Source organism: Gobio gobio, assembly GCF_949357685.1.
Source record: "Gobio gobio genome assembly, chromosome: 8".
In the NCBI taxonomy this organism is placed as follows: domain Eukaryota; kingdom Metazoa; phylum Chordata; class Actinopteri; order Cypriniformes; family Gobionidae; genus Gobio; species Gobio gobio.
This window is the reverse complement of record NC_137114.1, coordinates 56,997,050-57,019,131: the sequence shown is the minus strand read 5'-3', so window position 1 is coordinate 57,019,131 and position 22,082 is coordinate 56,997,050. Positions and strand designations below refer to the sequence as shown.

The following is a 22,082-nucleotide window of genomic DNA, read 5'->3' as shown; positions in this document are numbered from 1 at the left end:
CATGAACATAAACATCCAGTAGGTGGCGGAAGGTGACCATCTTAATGGGTGATTCATTGAGTCATTTATTCAAACGATTTGTTCAAACGGCTGATTCATTCATGAATGAGGCAGTTGTTTATGAAAGGGTCATTTAATCTTGACTCAACGGATTCGTTCAAAACTCTGAATCATTCACTAATAGAAAGGTGCTGTCTGCTGTGATCTTTGTTTGTAACTATTTTTGCTGCTGAAAAAGAACAAGTACATATTACGTCTAAAATGTAAATCACTTAATTTAAACTGTTTATTAAACTGTTGTATGAAACTATCACATTTTCAATATTTGTATGTGCTGTTGATTTGTTTTAATTTCTCCTTGAGAGGCTGCACGAGCCTCAACAACGCAACCTTGTTACCATCAGTAACATTATAGTAGGCCCTACATACATTATTATCCACCATCACTTACACTAAATTAAATACAATCTGAATCATTATTGCGTTTTGGTTATTCTTTAGTTATGTTTGTTATTCAACAGTTAATCAGGCTACTTATGTCTGGTCGGGCAAGTAAAATTCTTTCAGCTCTTTACATTTTGCGCGCTGGTTAGCTCTCTGTCATGTACACAGAGCACAGTGAAAGGAAGTGACTAATTAAACAACCTAAAGCCTGCTTTAAAGTTTAGAGCACGAAGATGAAGTTTAATTTGTTAATTATAGAATGGTGGTCCAATCAGTGTATCAGCTCACAGCAGGCACAGTAATTACACTTTGTAGAAATGAAAAAAAAGTTTGCACCTCCACAATTATTTGCACTTGCACAAATGTTCCCAAATATATTTTGAGGTTGTACAGATGAAATTTCAGGCACATAGGCCACACAAATGGTCACAATTTTGAGCCTTGTTAGTAATGATTCATATTAAACCATGTTTTTCCACATAAGGGACTGAGGAGGGACCACAGTCATGTTCAACTCAAAATGGAGAGGTTATAATCATTTGTTTTTTCTATAACTTTTTATTGGATGCAATAAGCTGTATCTATGACATTTCACTGTAATCAGCATTCCTCAATACCTTCATCAATTTGATGACAACACACCTAAACTTAAATGAAAGTGTAATACATCATAAAGAATTCTCCTTATGTTTTTTCAGCCATTTACCATTTAATTATATTTAAAACGTCTGCTATTGTTGTTTCTTCCATTCTTACAACATTCGTCCAATCAACATTGACTTATGAAAATAGAAAAACTGTTCAAAGGCAAAAACAGTTAAAAAAAATCAATTTCATAAATTATCAAGAAATAATGGCAGAATTCTTAGATTTTATTGACAATAAGTAGCAGTTCTGCATTTAAATTAATGAAATCAGAATGATAAAGAAAATATATATATTTGTGTTATCAATCTGTAGAGCCATATACTGATTAATTTTTCATTAAGTACAATGTGTCTAAAAGCTGTTTTAAATCTAATTTTAAACATGTACAGTGTAAGTAGACTGTCAGTTTATGTTTTAAAATAAAAAATATTTAAGAATGAACAATTTCAGATGCAAAACTTGCACCATTCTTAAGTGCTTTGCTCAAGGATATTGTAACACGCAGTACATTCTATTTTATTAATCAAATACAAAGATTATACAAATTATTCAAAGCACAGGCAAGCGAAACTACAACAAAATAGTTTAGTTTAGCAAAGCTAAGACAGTGGTAATAAACAGAAAAAAAAACAAAAAAAAAAACAAATATATATATATATATATATATAAATACAGAGAAATTACAATGTATTCACCAGATACAGATGAGCATAATGGGCAAGCAATGAAACAAATGAGAAAAACTCAAAATCAAACAAACAAGGTAACTAAACATAAACTGAGAAACCATTGAACAAAATGAATCAAAATAACAGTCCTGGAACAGAAACAGAACATGACAGTATCTGCCCTTTCCAAAGGCAGTTTTTGATACATAAATACTACATCACAACAGCCAGTGTGGTGGTAGAGGTAGAGACTTTGGTGGAGCTAGCAGAGGACGATACCACATTAAAACCAATATTAGTTGCAATGGCAGTAATGGTACAGTGGATAGAGCTGAAAGGATTGAGGCACATGGTGGAACTTTAGGTGGTGCAGATCAGAAAAAAGGTGGAGTCACGAAGGCTGAATACCAAGATGGAGACAGATGGCTGGAGAAACAGGGTGATGCAATTGGACCAGAGGGCCAAGGTGGAGACAAAAGATCTGTGGACTGAGGTTGAGCCAGTGGGACTGATGAAGATGCTGGAGGGATAGAAGATCCCAGTGGAGCCAAAGGGTCGGACTATGCAGACATAGTCCGTTGTTTTAAACTAGAAGATGACAGATGGTGTACTGTACTCATAGTCCTACTACACAATAAAACAAAATTGTTGTTGATTTTAGTTTTATGCAATGCTAAGATGATTAACAAATAATATCCATATGAAAAACATGTGCAAATCATTTATAAATACTAAATATGCTTACATTAAGTGTCTGTGAAGACTTTTGTTGCCTTGATGGGGTACCAAGCCAGAGGGATGGACACCCATGGGAAACCTTTAGCAGACCAGGGTGAAGCCCGGTAAACAGAAAACCAAGGTGGAGTCAGGAAGGCTGGACACCAAGATAGTGGCAGAAAGCTGGAGCACCAGGGTAATAACGCTGGACCAGAGGGCCAAGGTGGAGATGGAAGTGAAGTCAGTGGTACTGATGAACCTGGACAGATGGAGTAGACCCAAAGGATTGGAGGATGCAGGTGTAGTTATTTGTTTTAAACTACAAGGTGTCCTCATATTCCTACAACATAATAAAATAAAATATTGTTTATTGTAGTGTTATGCAATAATAAGAAGATATGCATGTCACAAATATATGCAAAGCAGCCTTTATGAATACGAGAGACTGGGATGGCCTGATATAGTCAGAGAAATGGAGACCCACAGTGGAGCTTTAGGCACAATATACCAGGTTGGAGCCAAGGAGACAGAAGAACAAGGCAGAATCAGGAATGCTGGAGACAAAGATGGAGTCAGAGGGCTGGAGAATCAGGGTGATGTTGCTGTACTGTAGGGACAAGGTGGAAGATCTGCAGATGAGTTGGAGCCAATGGGAGTAACAAAGCTTGCAAAGCAGGAGAGATGGAGGATCCCAGTGGAGGGTGCAGGCGTGTAGTTTCTTATAGCCCTACAACACAATAAAACAAAATATTGTTTATTGTAGTTTTATGCATCGTCATGATGATCTCTCTCTCTCTCTCTCTCTCTCTCTCTCTCTCTCTCTCTCTCGTTTCCGTTTCCGGTGCGAGTGGACAGGTGTGTGAGGCTGAGTGGCTTGAGTGTGAGAAGTGAATGTGAGTACTTTTCTTCTCTTTTTTTTCTCTCTCTGCTTTATAGGATTAGTTTTAGTAAGTGGAGTTTTTTTCGTGTTGTTATTATTGAGTTGGGCCGTGTGTGCTGCTGTTGCTATAGGCAGCATGGCGGCCCCGCGATCGCAAATGTTAAGCTCCCTCACACGGCGTCACGGAGTGAAAGTGGCGTCCGCGGTGACTGTAGAGGAATGTTGTTTGGCTGCAGGTGAAATGGTGGGACATGAGCATGTATTGTCGGCCTCTAGAATGAACAGTGCTGTAGTAATTTTTCTTAGTTCAGTTGAAAAAGCTAACGAGCTAGTTGAAACCGGCATTGTTGTGGGTGAGAGTTTTATTCCGGTACTCCCGCTTTCTATGCCGTCTAAGAAAGTGTTACTATCGAACGTTCCTCCGTTTGTCAGTGATGAAACTCTTGTTAATATTATGTCACGGTACGGTAAAGTTGTATCACCGATTAAGATGATTCCAGTTGGATGCAAGTCTCCGTTGTTGAAACATGTGGTGTCGTTTAGACGCTATCTGTTCATGATCTTAAAAGATGATGAAGAGATTGATTTGTCACTTCGTCTCAAAGTAGAGGATTGTGATTATATTATTTATGTCACAACAGAGAAAATGAAGTGTTTTAGGTGTGGAGAAACAACGCATTTAATTCGTTCTTGTCCTAACAAAGTCAATGATGATAGTGAGAAAAATGTGAATGAGACTGTTAAAGCGGGACCATCGGACATTGCTGCGAGTGAAACCGTGAATACCGATAAGAGGATCGAAGACGCTGTATCTGAGAGAGTGAGTTTAGAATCTCAGGGAGCTGGCTCTGTTACTATGGCTGGTAAAAATGATCTTGTTAACACTGAAACAAATGATCCTAGTGTACAGACAGAAATGCAAGAAGGTGATGATGAGTCTAATATGCCACAGTCTCATCAACATCTGGATAAAAACAAGACAGAAACAGAGCAAAATCGTTTTAAAGTCCCGAATAAAAGGAAAAATACTGATTCTCCTCAAATTGCAAAGGCCATAAAGATAGGCATTGGAAGTACGCATATTGATGAAGACATAGAAAGTGACAGTGAATCCTCTGATTCCAGCATTTGTTTGTCTCAAAGTGACTTTACTAGCAGCGGCTATGAAGTTGAGGATATTAAACTCTTTTTAAGAGCAACAAAAAATAGAAGAGGTGTGTGTGTAGCTGATTTTTTCCCAGACACAAGAAAATTTGCTGACAAGGTCAGGTTTTCTATGTCTGAGAGTTTGTTCACAAACAAGGAGGTTTACCGGTTGAAAAAAATTGTGAGAAAGCTTTCATTAGGGGATAATGTTGACAGTGGAAAGACTTAACTTTAAAACCTTGAAAGAGTATGTGTTTTCACCTCTGTTTTTTTGTTTATTTTTTCTCTTTTTTTCTTTAATTATTTGTGATGTAAACATAGCAACAATCAATGTTAATGGATTGAGAGATATAAAAAAAAGAGCTGGTTTGTTTGAAGAAATTAAACTAAAGAAAATAGATATTGCTATGCTACAAGAGACGCATAGTGATTTTAGAAATGCCCCTGAATGGGCAGTAGAGTGGAGTGGGCTCTCAATCTTGAGTCATAATACCTCACTCAGTGGAGGAGTTGCTATCCTTTTTACAAAAAAAATGTCTCCCCATACATATCAGATTGACGAAGTCATTAAAGGAAGACTCTTGAAAGTAAGGGTTACTTTTGAAAAGTGTACTTTTGTTCTGATTTGTGTATACGTCCCTACCTCTGCTGTTGAAAGAATGGTTTTTCTAGACATACTTAGTTCTGTTATACAAAACTGTCACGGAGAAGAATATCTTTTTTTAGGTGGTGATTTCAATTGTACTGTATCGAACTTGGATAGAAATCACATCGAACCGCACACACCTTCGCGTAAACGCCTTATTCAACTTGTTAAAACCTATGAGTTATGTGATGTGTGGAGGCATTTAGAAGGAACCCAAAGACAGTATACTTGGACACATGTTCGAGACAATACAATTTCTTTAGCTAGGCTAGATAGGTTTTATATTTTTAATCATCATTGCAACATCATTAAAAAATGTTTAATCACTCCTTTAGGTTTCTCTGACCATTGTATGGTACAGTGTCATGTGTTTGTTAATTCAATTAAACCAAAGAGTGCCTATTGGCAGTTAAATGCTAATTTATTAAATGATAAATATTTTAAAAAAATGTTTACAATTTTTTGGGATGATTTTAAGACAAAGAAGGAAACGTTTAACTCTGTAAGGCAATGGTGGGACTATGGAAAAGTCCAAATAAAGCAATTCTGTACACAATATACTCTTAATATCACTGCTGAGACCTTTTTAAATGTAAGTATCTTGGAGGCTGATATCCTAAAACTACAAGAATTGGCTGAATCAACTAGAACCCAAAAATATTTTGATATTCTAGCAAAAAAGAAGACACAGCTGAATGATTTACTGCAGGTTAAAACACAAGGAGCTTTGGTCAGATCGCGATTCCAAAAATTAAATCATATGGATGCTCCCTCCAGTTTCTTTTTCGGTTTGGAAAGGAAAAATGGACAGAGCAGAGTTATCCATGCTCTACGTTCAGAGTCTGGTAAGCTTTTGTCTAATCCTAAAGAAATTAGAAAGAGAGCAATCAGTTTTTATGAAAAACTGTACACGAACGAACTCGGAGCAGAATATGAGAGGGAGGATGCTTTTTTTGATGATCTACCCCAATTGTCAGAAGAAGACAATGCAAAGATCTCAGGTGCTCTTGGAAGAGCTGAGTTGTGTAAAGCACTTCAAGGAATGGAGTCAGGAAAAGCTCCAGGAGTTGATGGTCTACCAATTGAGTGGTATAAGACCTTCTGGGCTGTCCTGGAAGAGGATGTGTTAGAGGTGTTAAATGAAAGCCTGGCTGAGGGCCGGCTTCCTCAAAGCTGCCGGAGAGCAGTATTAACCCTCTTGCCCAAGAAAGGCGACCTCACTGATATAAGATGCTGGCGTCCCATATCTCTGCTTTGTAGTGAGTATAAATTGCTCTCTAAAATTCTGGCAAATCGATTAGCAGAAGTTATGGATATTGTCATCCATTCTGATCAAACTTATTGTGTCCCTGGCAGAACAATAATTGATAATATTTCGTTGGTTCGTGATATGTTAGAGGTCTCCAAGATGCTTAATTTGGATTGTGGCTTAATCTCTTTAGACCAAGAAAAAGCTTTTGATCGTGTGGAACATTGTTACCTTTGGAAAGTTTTAAAATCATTCGGCTTTTGCCCAAAGTTTATCGATCTCATAAAGGTTCTTTATTGTGATATTGAGAGTCTTATTAAAATCAATGGTGGTTTATGTGCTCCTGTTAAAGTGAATAGAGGGGTTCGACAGGGATGCTCATTATCTGGAATGCTTTATTCCTTAGCAATTGAGCCCCTTTTACAGCAATTTAGAGCTCAGTTAAAAGGTGTATGTTTGCCAAATTGCAAAGATAATTTTATTTTATCAGCCTATGCTGATGATGTCCTCATAATGATTAATGATCAAGATGACATTGAAAAATTATTGAAGATATTATCCGATTTTAAGAAGTTATCATCTGCAAATGTAAACTGGGGAAAAAGTGAAACTCTTTTATTAGGTAAATGGTTGAGAGGAAAGCCAAAGTTACCAGAAGGTTTTTTTTGGGGAAGAACAGGTCTTAAATACTTAGGTGTTTTTTTGGGAGACGATTCTACTTTACAAATGAATTGGGAAAATGTTTTAGAAAAAATTAAAGGTCGCTTAGAAAGATGGAAATTTCTGACTCCAGCAATGTCGTATAGGGGTCGTATCCTAATAATTAATAACTTGGTTGCGTCCTCGTTATGGCATAAATTTGCATGTATTGATCCCCCCTCTCTTTTATTGAAGAAAATTCAAGCCATCTTAGTTGATTTTTTTTGGGACAATATACATTGGATTCCTCAAAGTTTGCTCTTTCTATCTAAAGAAGAAGGGGGTCAAGGTTTGGTACATCTGCAGAGCAGAGTGGCAACTTTTCGGCTTCAGCGTATTCAGAAACTGTTGGTTAGTTCTTCTGATGTGAAGTGGTGTGCTGTTGCCCATGTCATTCTACGCAAGTTCAAAGGTCTAGGATTGGACAAAAAATTTTTCCTCGTGAATTCTTCGGACATAGACGTTTCTGGACTACCAATTTTCTATAGAAACATTTTTAAAGTCTGGAATCTTTTTCACTTCAAGCGAACAGAGGATCTACAATCACTTCATTGGTTATTGGAGGAGCCCTTAATATATGGTACACGAATGGATTTGTCTAAAAATGGTTTATTTCCAGGACTTAACAAAGCCCTTATTGATAACAGAATCCTAACCTTGGGCCTGTTATTGAAGGAAACAGACTGTGACCTAAAGAACAATGGTACAATTGCTCAAAAGTTGGGCTTTAAGTCCGTTCGCATCATTACAAAGCTTTTATCAAAATGGAAATCTACACTTGAACCAACTGAATTAACTCTGTTGTCTAGGTTCCGAGATGGGCTTATCGAACCTAATCCAGTGGATCCTTTTCCAAATTTAGTTTTTGCTGTGAATGTGGAAAATTTTTCTGGAGTTTTTTTGGAGTCTTGCAGTACTGTGTATATTGATTTTTTATCCTGTGTTGGAAAAAAATTATATAAATATTGTGTGTTTGGTTTTAACAAAAAGATGTTGGATGGGAAAGTTGATACCCCGTGGCGTACTGTTTTCAATTTGAGTGCAGATATAAAACCTCAGTGGAGGTCACTTTATAAACCACCATTGATAATGAAAACTGGAGATTTGCAATGGAAAATCCTTTATGGAGCCATTGCGGTTAATTCCTTTGTATCTGTTATAAACCCTGAAAGTAGTGACAAATGTCTTTTTTGTAATGAAAGAGAAACTGTCTTCCATGCTTTTGCAAAGTGTTACAGGTTAAAACCTCTATTTTTGTCATTAAGCAATATTTTTGAAAGATGTGGTGAAACCTTTTCTGTGGAATTGTTTATTTTTGGTTTTAAATATGCTAGAGAGAAAAGATTTCATTGTCAGTTGTTGAATTTTATCATAGGCAAGGCTAAATTAGCAATTTATCTGAGTAGAAAGAAAAAAATTGAAGAAAATGTAGTACAAAATGTAGTTGAGCTTTTTTTTAATATGGTACAGGCAAGAATCTTGATTGATTATAATTATTATAAATTTGTTGATGATCTCGATACCTTTGTTAATATTTGGTGTTGCAATAGTGCCCTGTGTTGTCTGTTTGAAAATGAAGTAGTATTTTTCTTTTTGTGAACTTTGTTATGATCTGATTGATAAATGTTTATGATTGTAATTTAATTTTTGAAAAGTGTATTAAAATTGTTTGTAAAAATTCAATTCAATCTCTCTCTCTCTCTCTCTCTCTCTCTCTCTCTCTCTCTCTCTCTCTCTCTCTCTCTCTCTCTCTCTCTCTCTCTCTCTCTCTCTCTCTCTCTCTCTCTCTCTCTCTCTCTCTCTCTCTCTCTCTCTCTCTCTCTCTCTCTCTCTCTCTCTCTCTCTCTCTCTCTCTCTCTCTCTCTCTCTCACACACACACACACACACACACACACACACACAGGATCAAAAAACAAACTCTTTTATTTTTGTTGCTTCCTCATTTAAAATTATTTACCAGGAAGTGCATCTGTTAAATGCAAACAAACACAGAGTGTGAAATGACAGGGTGTGTGAGTGTGTGAGTGTGTGTGTGCGTGTGTGTGTGTGTGTGTGTGTGTGTGTGTGTGTGAGAGTGAGTGTGAAATGAGTAAAGGTGTAATTTTCTTCTGAGAAAAAGGAAAACACTTGAAGACACTACCATATTTTCTAACACAGTACACTCAGCTATTTAAGAGCGACATCTGCATGAAACATACACACACACACACACACACATCCACAAAACTAGACGTGCCACATTCATGACTGGATCTTCAGGTCACACACACACACACACACACACAAGCTTTGGAATGGAGATCTGAGGCTGGTCTCAGAGAGAAATGAAAGCACATGTAAAGTGTGTATTAGTTAAAGGTGCAGTGTGTAATATTAATCTCCTTACAGTGAAGCCGCCATTTTGTTTACAAGACTAACAGCACTAATGGTCATAATCTCTGAACCGTTACGCTTATCTTGCTGTAGTTTAACCGGGCGAGAGAAAGCTTGGTGAGAAGTGAAACATCCGGAGTGTTTTGGACTGTAAGGTCATGTAAATCGCTGAAGTTTTCAAATCCTCACACACACACACACACACACACACACACACACACACACAACGCTCATGACTCACACCTCCTGCATTTCAGCCTATGACCTTTAACTCTATGTCCAGTTAATCAATGTCTTAAAGCCTTCGCTCCTCACGTGCATCAATGAGCCTTGGCCGCCCGTGATAGATATTTTACTTTATAACATTTTAAATAAGGATATTTTTCTTAAACAAACGCATGGCTTCGCTTCAGAAGGCCTTTATTAACCCCCGGATTATGGATGGATGCACTTTTATGATTAAAATGCCCTTAAAACAGCAGCCAAAAAAATGGAGTGTAGATGGAAGAAAACAAAACTGGAGGTTTCTCGCATTTGGTGGAAAGATAGCATGATCGCATACAGAAAGGCCGTAAAAACTGCTAGATCTGCTTATTTCTCAACTCTCTTAGAAGAAAACAAACACAACCCTAGGTATTTATTCCATAGAGTGGCTAAATTAAACAAAAATAAAGCTTCAGCTTCTGATGTTGATGTCACACACACACACACACACACACACACACACACACACATACACACACTCACACGATTATAGGAGAACACACACACACACACACACACACACACACACACACACACACACACACACACACACACACACACACACTCATTCAATGCTATTATTTAGAGATTATTTATATTTATATATTCATACTACTCAAATACTGTAAATATGTTCATAATCTGTAAATGTTTAGTCTGACTAAACGTAACTGTGACCTTATATTTTCTATACAATTTTTCATATTTATACTCTTAGAATTTGTATTACTATGTTCTTGTTGTGTTTGTATTGTATATGTTCACTGGAAAAAATAAAATCTCAACAGCGAACTTGGCATTAGTGTAAATGATCCTTTGATTAGAGCTTTTATGTATTGTTTATCTACAGGCATGCTAAACATGCTTCTGTGTGTGATTTGGCTACTATAGTAAAGCCAATGTTTAGTGTTCGTTTTGGGTTAATAGTTCTTGCGACAGATATTTGGCTATAATCGTTCTAAAAATGCAAAAGTAACAGTGCCATTCAGTAGCGATCAGAGGTGTCAAAAGTATTCGCATTCATTACTCAGGTAGAAGTATAGATACTGGGGTTTAAAAAGACTTCTGTAGAAGTATCAACTCAAGCTTTTTTACTCAAGTAAAAGTGTGAAAGTACTGGTTTCAAAACTACTTAAAGTATAAAAGTAAAAGTAATGTAAGGGGAAAAAAGAATGCCATTAAAGGGGTAGTTCACCCAAAAATGACAATTCTGTCAACATTTCCTCACCCTCGAGTTGTTCCAAACCTGTATGAGTTTCTTTGTTCTGAAGATTGAAGAATGTTTGTAACCAAGCAGATTATATGCAATTGACTACCATAGTATTTTCCCCTACAATGGCAGTCAATGGTTGCTCTATCTTCTTGGTTACAAACATTCTTCCAAATATCTTCAGAACAAAGAAACTCATACAGGTTTGGAACAACTTGAGGGTGAGTAAATGATATATATTCCCATTGAAAAAGAACGCATTTTAGGACAATGCAAATACATTAAAGAACCATGTGTACTGCTGAGCATTAACGTGTTTCATGGAGCGGAAGATTTGACGACTAGTTGCCTATAAATATTGTAGGGGTGCAAAAAGTCAAAATTCAGAGGCATGTTATCAATAACCATTATTTGAATGTGTGATCAGTGTGGCCAGATTGGGTCGACGATTTCCAGCCCAAAAACCTAACCAAATGTACATTTATATTTAAAAAAAAATGGTTATTGATAACAATTTTGACTTTTTGCACCTTTACAATACTTATAGGCAACTAGTCACTCCAAGAAAAAACCCCAAAAACTTTAACTGCCAAAATAATGTATTATTTTATTGCCATACCAATCAATGTTGATAAGTAAGTTACCATTTTATCTCCTTAAAACATAACATTGATGATACATGTTTGTTTTTTTAATCCCAGTAAAACGGATCAAATATGACTATATGTCCGGGTAGAAACTGTCAAAACAGCTATACCTCAGAAAAACACATACATAATTTTCCATGTCAACAGTAAGAAGCCAATTTACGTGCAAAAAGTGCCCAATATAGAGATTGGAAAAGCAATGGAATAAACAGGCATTTCACACGTTAATGCTCACACCACTACCAAAATGCGTAATTCATTGATACTGTACAATAATCTGCCAACAAAAAATAACAACCTTTGTGTTGCACTTTGCTTTGACAAAACTACAGTATGTCTTTCGTGAAGTACATGGCACACGCACTTAGCACAGTCAAAACGGATTAATCGTTGATTTAAACCTCTTTCAGCAGCTGTAGGGTTTGCTAGTTGCAGATGTCTTAAGTGTGTGTATATGACGATGGACTGGAGTCATGGTTATATTTATAAAGAGTCTTCGAGTCACAGGTGTAATTCACATTTGAGAGTTGAGTCACTCTCCCACTCTTTACTGTAGATACAACTTACTGTATATTTATGCCACTGGCATAGCGATCACTGGAATATACAGCTACGAGTTATCACGCTAAAAACCCGGCTAAAGTCATGAATGGGCACTGCCTGCTGATCGCTGATTGGCTGAAAGTGCGTGCTCGTCGCGAGAACCCGCCCTATCTGGCAACATAATTTGTGCAGGTGCAGGCGTGATTGATCACCTACAACCCAATAGGGTGTCGGAATGGTTTGTGTTTATCCTTCTCATCCAACCACAATCAAATTCACTCTGTCCGGATGGCGCGATTTATCTGGATAGTTGTTTTTTTTTTAATGACAAGCCGGAATGAAAACATGCCGAAATGGAATAGGAGTAACGAGGCTATTATTAAAATGTAAGGAGTAGAAAGTACAGATAATTGCTTGAAAATGTAAGGAGTAGAAGTAAAAAGTAGGCTGAAAAATAATTACTCCAGTAAAGTTTAGATACTCAAAATTTCTACTTAAGTAAGGTAATGAAGTATTTGTACTTCGTTACTTGACACCTCTGGTAGCGATCACTGTAGATCCGCAGTCTTTACTCTTGAGGACTGAACAGGTTCTGCTCGATCATCTTCACTAAAATTGTCGGGGTCTGATTCAGGCTCAAATTGGTATGATTTTATTGACGCCATTGTTTCTAATACTACCCAAAGCACAGTCTACCGGTAAAGGTAAGGGGCGTGACGTTTCCAATAGAGCCCGACCGATATATCGGCGGGCCGTTATTATCGGCCGATATTAGGCTTTTTCCAAACTATCGGTATCAGCATTTATGATGGCCGATAAATGAATATTTTTTTAAAAATAAAAAAACCGGACGAAACACCTCTCAAACACATTGAGTGTTGGCGTTTCATAGTTTGTCCACCAGAGGGCGCTCTACAACGTGCCGGCTGGCAACACCACCAGCTGATCCAGCAGAGTCATGCTGAGCTTCAGCGCTCTGAGCGCTGCATTCACAACACAGATCATCCGCGAAATGCATGTAAGTTGGCAACGAGACATACATTGCTTGAATTGAATAACAGTTAAAAGAACATCCCCATCAGTTCTCTTAACTCAAATAACATGACACAATTTGTAACTGCCAAGTCCAGTTTTGCTGTTACATGTAAGCCAAGAGAGCTGGTAATTACGCTAGGTTACAGTTGACTGACTTATTTTACCTCGGACAATGTGACTGAATAAAATGTATTTCTTTAATAGTCTGACAGTTTGACATCATGAGACGTATCATCTCTCCCCTGCCCGTTATTTTGAAAAAGTATACATATTTCTAAATTATAACTTATCATAGACGCTAACCACAAAGCTAGCTAATGCCATGGCTATCAGTGGGAGACCGCTAACATTAATGCGCCTTGAAAAACACAACAAACTTATTCTGCCTAAATAAAGTAATGATTACTGTATTTATAACTAGTATATTTGTAGTTCCAGTCTCTGCATTGTAAATCGTAAGTTAGGCTCGTGAAGAGTGAACGAAAGTGCGTGACTTCGTTCAGACGCCGCATTAACGAGTCAAATAATGGATTACACGAGTCATCATCAGTAACGTTAGTAGATTTTAGAAGGCAGGCAGCAAATGATGATTGAAAATGGTTTGTGGTAGCTTGATGGATAGAATTAAAAGTGCATGTAAAGGGTAAAGGGAGTCGAGTCGAGATGGCGCCGAGGATGGCCGCAACGTCGCAAGCTCTGCTGAAACATTGTAGTTTTTTGTTTGTTCTGTTTATAGTTTTTGTGTTTTTTGTCTTGGATGTTGTCTGCCTCACTACGTACGACAGACAGACACTTTTGGACATTGGTTCGGCAATCGCACACCGAAAACTGGACTTTAAATTCTCCAGTGACGAACCGCTGCTTACAAACACAGCAGCGGATCCTTTTGTTTGGGCGGCCCGACCACGGAAACGCCGCCGGAGAAGGGGAAGCAGAGCCGGCGTGCTCATCAGATTAAGACGCCGCGCAAACCGACCCCCGCTTCCCAGTATTTTACTGGCAAATGTTCAGTCTCTGGACAATAAACTCTGCGAGCTGAGAGCACGGATCTCTTTCCAACGAGAGACGAGGGACTGCTGCATTATCTGCCTTACAGAAACTTGGATGTCCGCTGAGATTCCAGATTCGGCCATCAAAACCACGGGGTTCTCCGTGCATCGGATGGACAGAGAAAAAGATCTCTCCGGGAAAAGCAAAGGCGGGGGTGTATGTTTTATGATCAACCGATCCTGGTGTGATCAGAGGAACGTACATTCTATCAAGTCTTTCTGTTCTCCTGATCTGGAATTTCTCACGGTTATGTGTCGACCATTCTGGCTACCGAGGGAATTCACAGCGGTCATCATCACAGCGGTGTATATTCCCCCACAAGCCGACACAGACCGGGCACTGAAGGAACTGTATAGGTCAGTGAGTGAGCAGGAAACCGCGCATCCTGAGGCTGCGTTTATTGTGACCGGGGACTTTAACAAAGCCAACTTCAAGCGCATCGCACCCAAATACCACCAACATGTTAGCTTCAACACACGAGGGAACCGAGTTCTGGATCATTGTTACTCTCCCTTCAAGGATGGTTACAAATCACTCCCGCGCCCACCATTTGGCAAATCGGATCACGCTTCCATCATCCTTCTGCCCGCATACAGGCAGAGGTTGAAACAGGAAGCACCCGCCCTCAGAACCATCCAGTGCTGGTCGGACCAATCGGACTCTATGCTACAAGACTGTTTTGATCACGCGGACTGGGAGATGTTCCGGTCGGCCTCTGATGACGACATCGAGGTCTACGCCGATAGCGTAACGTGTTTCATCAGGAAGTGCGTAGAAGACGTTGTTCCGACCAAAACAATACGGCTGTACCCCAATCAGAAGCCGTGGCTAAATGTGGATGTTCGCGCGGCACTCAATGCGCGGACCTTCGCCTTTAACTCCGGTAATGCGGAGGAGCATAAACAAGCAAGTTATGCCCTCCGGAAAACCATCAGAGCAGCAAAACGCCAGTACAGGGACAAGATTGAAGGACAGTTCAACACCACCGACTCTAGAAGCATGTGGAGGGGAATTAACACCATCACGGACTACAAAGGGAACACAAACTCCACCGTGAACACCGCTGCCTCTCTCCCGGACGAGCTAAACACCTTCTATGCTCGCTTTGAGGGAACTAACACCGCCCTCGCGGAGAGAGAGCTCGTGGCTGAAGATACAGAGGTTAGTGCACTCTCCGTATCTGTAGCGGATGTTACCCGATCCTTCCGGCGGGTGAACGTCCGTAAAGCCGCGGGTCCAGACGGCATTCCGGGCCGCGTCATCAGAGCGTGCGCGCGCCAACTGGCTGGAGTTTTCACAGACATTTTTAACCTGTCCCTCTCCCTGTCTGTGGTCCCCACATGCTTCAAAACGTCCACCATTGTTCCTGTACCGAAGCAAGCAAAAACCACCTGCTTAAACGACTGGCGTCCTGTTGCTCTGACCCCCATCATCAGCAAATGCTTTGAGAGACTAGTCAGAAACCACATCTGCTCTGTTCTCCCCCCCTCACTGGACCCACTGCAGTTTGCATACCGCACAAACCGCTCCACTGATGATGCCATTTCATCCACTATTCACACTGCTCTCTCCCACCTGGAAAAGAGGAACACATATGTGAGAATGCTGTTTGTAGACTACAGCTCAGCATTCAACACCATTGTGCCCTCCATACTTGACATTAAACTCCGGGCTCTCGGCTTAAACAGCCTGTTATGCAGCTGGATCCTGGACTTCCTGTCAAACAGACGCCAGGTGGTCAGAATGGGCAGTAACATCTCCTCACCACTGACTCTCAACACTGGAGCCCCTCAGGGCTGTGTTCTCAGCCCACTCCTGTACTCCTTGTACACACATGACTGTGTGGCAACCCACAGCTCCAACACCATCATCAAGTTTGCTGACGATACGACGGTGGTAGGTCTCATCACTGACAATGATGAAACGGCCTACAGAGAGGAGGTGCACACTCTGACACGGTGGTGTCAGGAGCACAACCTCTCCCTCAACGTCAGCAAGACCAAGGAGCTGGTGGTCGACTTCAGGAGGAATGAGAGAGAACACCGCCCCATCACCATCGATGGAGCACCGGTGGAGAGAGTCAGCAGCTTCAAGTTCCTCGGTGTCCACATCACAGAGGAACTCTCATGGTCCGTCCACACCGAGGCCGTTGTGAAGAAGGCTCATCAGCGCCTTTTCTTCCTGCGACGGCTGAGGAGGTTTGGAATGAACCGCCACATCCTCACACGGTTCTACACCAGCACTACAGAGAGCCTGCTGACTGGCTGCATCACCACCTGGTACGGCAACAGTACCGCCCGCAGCCGCAAAGCCCTGCAAAGGGTAGTGCGCACGGCCAGCTGCATCATCGGAGGTGAGCTTCCCTCCCTCCAGGACATTTACGCCAGGCGGTGTGTGAAGAGAGCTCAGAGGATCATCAGAGACTCTAGCCACCCGAGCCATGGGCTGCTCTCACTGCTGCCATCAGGCAGGCGGTACCGCAGCATCAGAACACGCACCAGCCGACTCCAGAACAGCTTCTTCCCACAAGCAATTAGACTCCTGAACTCTTGATCCATCAGGATCATAACACACACTGGACAGAATATCACTCAGCACAACCCACTGTCGATACACACACATTATATACACATTTATATAATTTATTATTTATCATATAGCACCTATTGCACATTGGATCTCTACTGTGAATAATAATGTATACTGTACATTGTATACTATTATTATTATTATTATTATAGCGTAATGTATATTGTTTAATGTATGTTTTAGTGTGTATATTGTTTAAAGTATATTGTTTAAAGTATATTGTTTAAAGTATATGTATATTGTAAGTATGTGTATATTGGTTAAAGCTGTGAGAACCACACTCACATTGTGTAAATTATTTATTGTTTATTGTAGAGTTTACTGTGCTGTGAGTAATTGTGGGCGCATCAGTGTAATCTGATGCTGCTCTAAATGTTGTACATGTCATGTCGTGACTACTATGTTGCTCGGAACTGCACCAAGAATTTCACCTGCTGTTGCACTTGTGTACATGGCTGTGTGACAATAAAGTGATTTGATTTGATTTGATTTGATTTGATAAGCAAGTTGACATTGTAATTATAAGGTGGCTCATATTTATACTGTATATAGTTTATGTTTTGCTGTTGTTGTTATTTATCAGAACTTCTAGAACTTAACTGAATATTTTTTTTTCCAGTCTTGCTAAAAGTTATATTTATAAAGCTTACCACATCTATTAATACTGGTAACTTTGATTTTTTGTTTTTGTTAGCCTATTGTGTTTTCGTCCAAACGACTTTAAGTTTCATATCTTAAGTTTGTATTTTTATACATTTTATTTATCAGAACTTTAATATATTTTATGTTCCTCTGTTCTGTTGTAACAATAAAACAAACAAGTTTATTTTTAAACTGCATTATCATATTATTTTAGAGAGGCTGAGGGATCATGAATAACTACAAATAACTGATGTATAAGGGAAATCTGTTTGTGTTTTTTTACGCGTTTCTGTTATTTTATTTTTTTATTTTTTATATATATCGGCTGATATATCGGAATATCGGATTTTTAAGTGACCAAATATTTGTATCGGTATCGGCCTTAAAAATCCTTTATCGGTCGGGCTCTAGTTTCCAACAAACGTGCACTGCGGTTAGCGAATCACAACACACTGGGCCAGCTAACCAATCTGAGCCCATTGCGTATTTTTGAGGGACCGGCTTCATAGAACCCGGAAACCATCAGACCGTTTTTACAAGGAGGGACAGAGCAGTGTAGAATAAAGGTCAAATATATGAAAAATAATGCAATTTTTTAAAAACAAAGCATGAACACATGATACAGTGCACCCCACAAACACAATCAAGCCTTCGAAAGAATGTGTTTTACCACCCCTTTAAATCATCAAAATCAACAACATGTATGCTCGACCCTGTACCGACTAGGCTATTAAAAGAGATGCTACCAGAGGTCATAGATCCTCTTCTTAATATCATTAATTCATCTTTGTCATTAGGATATGTACCCAAAACTTTTAAGTTGGCTATTATTAAACCACTTATTAAAAAAACACAACTTGATCCTCCAGAATTAGTCAATTACAGGCCGATCTCAAATCTACCCTTTCTGTCAGAAACACTAGAAAAGGCAGTGTCTTCACAACTATGCTCCTTTTTAGAAAGAAATGGCGTCTGTGAGGATTTCCAGTCAGGATTTAGAGCGTATCATAGCACTGAGACTGCTCTCATCAGAGTTACACATGATTTACTCTTATCATCCGATCGTGGCTGTATGTCTCTATTAGTGTTACTCCATCTTAGCGCTGCATTCGATACTATCGACCACAACAATCTTCTCGAAAATTATGTAGGCATTAGTGGAACTGCATTGGCATGGTTTAAATCACACCTATCTGACCGTTATCAGTTTGTAGCAGTAAATGAAGAGATGTCACACTGATCGCAAGTTCAGTATGGAGTACCACAAGGCTCAGTGCTAGGACCGCTGCTCTTCACCCTCTACATGCTACCACTGGGAGATATCATTAGGAAGCATGGCGTTAGTTTTCACTGTTATGCTGATGATACTCAGCTCTATATTTCTTCACGCCCTGAAGAAACTTACCAATTCACAAGATTAACGGAATGCAGAGCAGATATAAAACATTGGATGACCGGCCATTTCCTGCAACTCAATTCAGAAAGAACTGAATTTTTAATTATTTGACAAAGCTCCACAAGTAGTAACCTAGAATACTTTCTAACACTTGATGCTCTGTCCAGTCCTCTGGTCAGTGAGGAACCTGGGTGTGCTCTTTGATACCAATCTCTCATCTGAAAGCCACGTTTCTAGCATCTGTAAAACTGCTTTCTACCATCTTAAAAATATCTCTACATTACGGCACATGCTCTCAGTGACAGTGAGTTGAGTCGTTGATGAGCTGTAGATTATTGTAATGCTCTACTGGGTGGTTGCCCTGCTCGCCTAATAAACAAACTCCAGCTGGTCCAAAACGCAGCAGCTCCAGTTCTTACTAGAACCAGGAAGTGTGACCATATTAGCCGGTTCTGTCAACACCATAGATATCCATAATAAAGGCTAGATGTCTCGTCCGCGCTGCTGGCCAATGGAGATCGACGTCCGCACCTGGCGGCCATCTTGTCACAGGCAGCTCACTCACTCATTGTGTTTTAATGGTGCTTGCACTTTTTAAATAACCATAACTTGCTCAATTTTCTACCAATTTTCAAACTGTTTGATTTGTTATAAACTTCAGAGATGTAGTTATGACACTGCATACTTATGAAAAATCATATTCATAATTTGTTCAAGCATCCATAATTATAGCCACATTAATAACGTTTGTAAGAAACCAAACCATTTGTAAATCTGTCAAGATTTCAGCGAGATAAGAGTATTTGAGTTCAGATCACTCGCCTCACATCAGGAGCCCGCCAGAAAGCTGGCCTGTGACAAGATGTCCGCCAGAAAGCTTGCCTGTCACAAGATGCCCGCCAGAAAGCTTGCCTGTCACAAGATGGCCGCCAGAAAGCTTGCCTGTGACAAGATGGCCGCCAGAAAGCTTGCCTGTGACAAGATGGCCACCAGAACGCTTGCCTGTGACAAGATGGCCGCCAGTGATGACGTTAGAGACTCCGCCGTAAGACATCTAGCCTTTATTATGGATATATCTATGGTCAACACTGCACTGGCTCCCTATTAAACATCGGGAACACTTCCCATAACACCTGTAGTACTCGTGACTATCTACGCTAATGATAGTCTCTCTGTTTATCCTGAGGTTTACTGCAGTCAGCCGGATCCGGGCCGGATCCAGATCAGATGGTGGACCTGCGCTAGACAAGACCAACACATGACCCTGAAGTGTCTGAGAGACCGTGATTAGGCTCCCCTGAAACTGCCTCATCGACACAGCATCCTCAATAAACCCGTCTCCGGCGTGATGACTCAGATCTTTCGAATATTCCTATTTAATATGACCTCTGACCTGACCACGACGGAGTCAAAATAACGTGCAAGTTCAGCCAATGCAGAAGAAATCGATTGCAACTTCAACACCATCGGACCAAACTATCAAGACTTTCTCCAGTGATCCTCAATAAACCCGTCTCCGGCGTGAGGACTCCGATCCTTCGAATATTCCGATCTATTATGACCTCTGACCTGTAAAGTTGCCAGAATAATAATCATACGCTGTTTGTTAATTGGCCAGAGGAAAACTTCTATAGAATATATATTATATCTATATAATATTCATCCTCCTATATAATTATTATGACTTTAATGATTCTTTCCAGTTATGATTTTGCTTATATCAAGAGGACCAGTGATTGTTTCTTCCTTTATATTTTCTCTGAGCGGTGACGGCTTCCAGAGATGAAATATGGATTTGTCCTTCATTTTATTTTATTTCATTTTATATTTCCTTTTACTGAAACACTAAAGCATTGGCCTGTCTGTCCCCCTGGCTGAGAGAAAAGCACATGTTATCTGCATGTTTTGGTGAAGTGTTTTGTTGATAGTTTGTTAAGACTCTCCAACCTTGGGAGAGCTGTGATTCTAGGGAGCTTTTGTGGGTGTGCGTTGCATGATCTGACTAAATTACTGATCTAATTACTGATCTAAAGCCCACACTGTCACTGTATGATAATAGAAATGAACTGATAACATCACCGTTTTCTCCAGAGCGGCTGTACGGCTGAATAAAATTATGCTGCATTATTTTCCTGTTTAACACTGTAAAGCTGCTTTGAAACAATCTGCATTGTTAAAAGAGCTATATAAATAAAGTTGACTTAACTTGACAGATGCACTTTTATGACGGATGGATGCACTTTTATGATGGATGGATGCACTTTTATGATGGATGGATGCACTTTTATGATGGACAGATGCACTTTTATGATGGATGGATGCACTTTTATGATGGACAGATGCACTTTTATGACGGATAGATGCACTTTTATAATGGATGGATGGATGCACTTTTATGATGGATGGATGCACTTTTATGATGGACAGATGCACTTTTATGATGGATAGATGCACTTTTATGATGGACAGATGCACTATTATGATGGATAGATGCACTATTATGATGGACGGATGCACTATTATGATGGATGGATACACTATTATGATGGACGGATGCACTATTATGATGGACAGATGCACTATTATGATGGACAGATGCACTATTATGACGGATAGATGCACTATTATGATGGACGGATGCACTATTATGATGGACGGATGCACTTTTATGATGGATGGATGCACTTTTATGATGGACAGATGCACTTTTATGATGGATGGATGCACTATTATGATGGATAGATGCACTATTATGATGGATTGATGCTCTTTTATGATGGATAGATGCCGTTTTATGATGGATAGATGCACTTTTATGATGGATAAATGCACTATTATGATGGATAGATGCACTTTTATAATGGATGGATGCACTTTTATGATAGACAGAGGCACTATTATGATGGACAGATGCACTTTTATGATGGACGGATGCACTATTATGATGGACAGATGCACTTTTATGATGGACAGATGCACTTTTATGATGGACAGATGCACTTTTATGACGGATGGATGCACTTTTATGATGGATAGATGCACTATTATGATGGATGGATGCACTATTATGATGGATAGATGCACTATTATGACGGATAGATGCACTATTATGATGGACGGATGCACTATTATGATGGACGGATGCACTATTATGACGGACAGATGCACTATTATGATGGACGGATGCACTATTATGATGGATGGATGCACTATTATGATGGACAGATGCACTATT

At 39.6% G+C, this 22,082-nt stretch overlaps 1 long non-coding RNA gene across 3 annotated transcripts in view; it reads right to left on the bottom strand.

Moving 5' to 3' along the window:
* Positions 1-1,039: 1,039 nt before the first annotated feature.
* The window catches only part of LOC307130462, a 29,177-nt gene continuing 8,134 nt past the window's right edge, over positions 1,040-22,082 (bottom strand). For 2 of the 3 annotated variants that reach the window (XR_013817035.1, XR_013817036.1), the window contains exons 2-3: positions 2,506-3,204; positions 1,040-2,387 (exon numbers count right to left, since the gene is read on the bottom strand). This is a non-coding gene — a long non-coding RNA (uncharacterized lncRNA). The remainder of the gene's footprint in view (positions 2,388-2,505; positions 3,205-22,082) is intronic. The other variant, XR_013817037.1, reaches the window with a different exon arrangement.